Consider the following 1755-nt stretch of genomic DNA (forward strand, 5'->3'; position numbering starts at 1 on the left):
TTTGAAGTTTAGCAAACAACGGGGAAGCATTGGTAGAGGGGCGAATATATGGAACAGTTTCTAGAAGAAGAACAGAGGCGGCCACATAAGCACTATCTGTATACAAGTTAAAAGGGGTTTCAGGCAGGAGTTCAAACACCCTAACAATAGCTGCCAGTTCAACAAGCTGTGCCGAGGAAAAGTCTGTCATAAAACGTGAGACCTCTCTACCAATGCTGAAGGCAGCCATACCTGAGGAGGACCCGTCAGTAAAGACTACTACAGCCCCAACAATCGGGCCTGGCTTTGTTCTCTTTGGGAAAACCACAGGTGTCCTATGTAGGAACTGAACTAGTTTATCAGAGGGATAATGGTTATCAATCACACCTTGGAAGAAAGTGCAATTAACTGCCCAGTCATTATGTCAAATTAGCCACTGAACCTGAGAGGCATCATAGGGGAGAACAATAATATCAAGATCTTTGCCAAAAAGCCTAAGGGCAGCTTCCCTGCTAAGACTCAGAATATGGGCAACCAGCTGAGGATATGTGGGTAGCACCCTTGAGAGAGAAGCAGGCAGATGGACCCAAAACAGAGGTTTAAGTTGCCACAGAAGGCCAGTGGGAGAAAAGGGAGTAGGGAAAACAAGGAACTGGAGGGGAGTTCTGGGGAGAAATATCCAATGTTTTGTTCATTGATGGCCTGTTCTACCTTGGCCAATGATATTTGTGCCTCATGGGTCAGTGTACGTGGGGAGGACAGATCTGAGTCCCCTTGCAAAATGTCGAACAAAGGTTTTAAGTCCCCTGTTGTAAGTTTCAAATAAGGACAGAGCCAGTTAATATCTCCTAACAGGCGCCGAAAATCATTGAGAGTCTGTAAGGAATCTCGTCTTAACTGAACCTTCTGGGAGAGAACCTTATTAGGGAACAATTCAAAGCCCAAGAATAAATGAGGGGGGTGGATCTGAACTTTCTCAGGGGAGATCTGAAGTCCCCAACTCTGGAGGGCATTAATAAGCTTTTGACCAGCACAATGAAGTTGACCCTCATCGGGCCCTGCAAGAAGAATGTCATCTGTATAATGTATAATATATAAGTCAGGGTAAGACATCCTGAAAGGGTCAATTGTCTCAGCCACATAATTTTGGCAAAGGGTGGGACTATTGGCCATGCCTTGAGGGAGAACCCTCCACTGAAAATGGGGGGAAGGCCCGACACAATTGACTATGGGGAGGCTAAATGCAAAGCGTTTGCAATCTTCAGGGTGAAGAGGAATGGAAAAGAAGCAATCTTTTAAGTCAATGACTAATTTGGCATGTCCCCTGGGAATAGCCACTGGAGAGGGAAGCCCAGGCTGAAAAGACCCCATGGGGACCATGGACTTACTGACGGCTCTAAGATCTTGTAACAATCGCCATTTGCCACTTTGCTTTCGTATGACAAATACTGGAGTCAAAACCACTTTGTCCTCTTTCATTCTTAACAAATCTGGATGGTGGTGGATGTAGAGGAATTAAAACAAGTTGAGCAATTCCTTGATTAGCGGGTACAGTTATAACACCATGAGGGGAAGCAGCTATGATTTTAATTTCTCTTTTTTTTTTTTTTTTGGTTTTTCGAGACAGGGTTTCTCTGTATAGCCCTGGCTGTCCTGGAACTCCTCCCTCATATTCATTATTTATAACACCTGGATAAATTTGCAGGCTTTTTGTTTTTGTTTTTGTTTTTGAGACAGGGTTTCTCTGTATAACCCTGGCTGTCCTGAAACTCACTT

This window comes from Mus caroli, unplaced genomic scaffold (genome assembly GCF_978045245.1).
Source record: "Mus caroli unplaced genomic scaffold, Mus_caroli_1 scaffold_8, whole genome shotgun sequence".
NCBI lineage: Eukaryota > Metazoa > Chordata > Mammalia > Rodentia > Muridae > Mus > Mus caroli.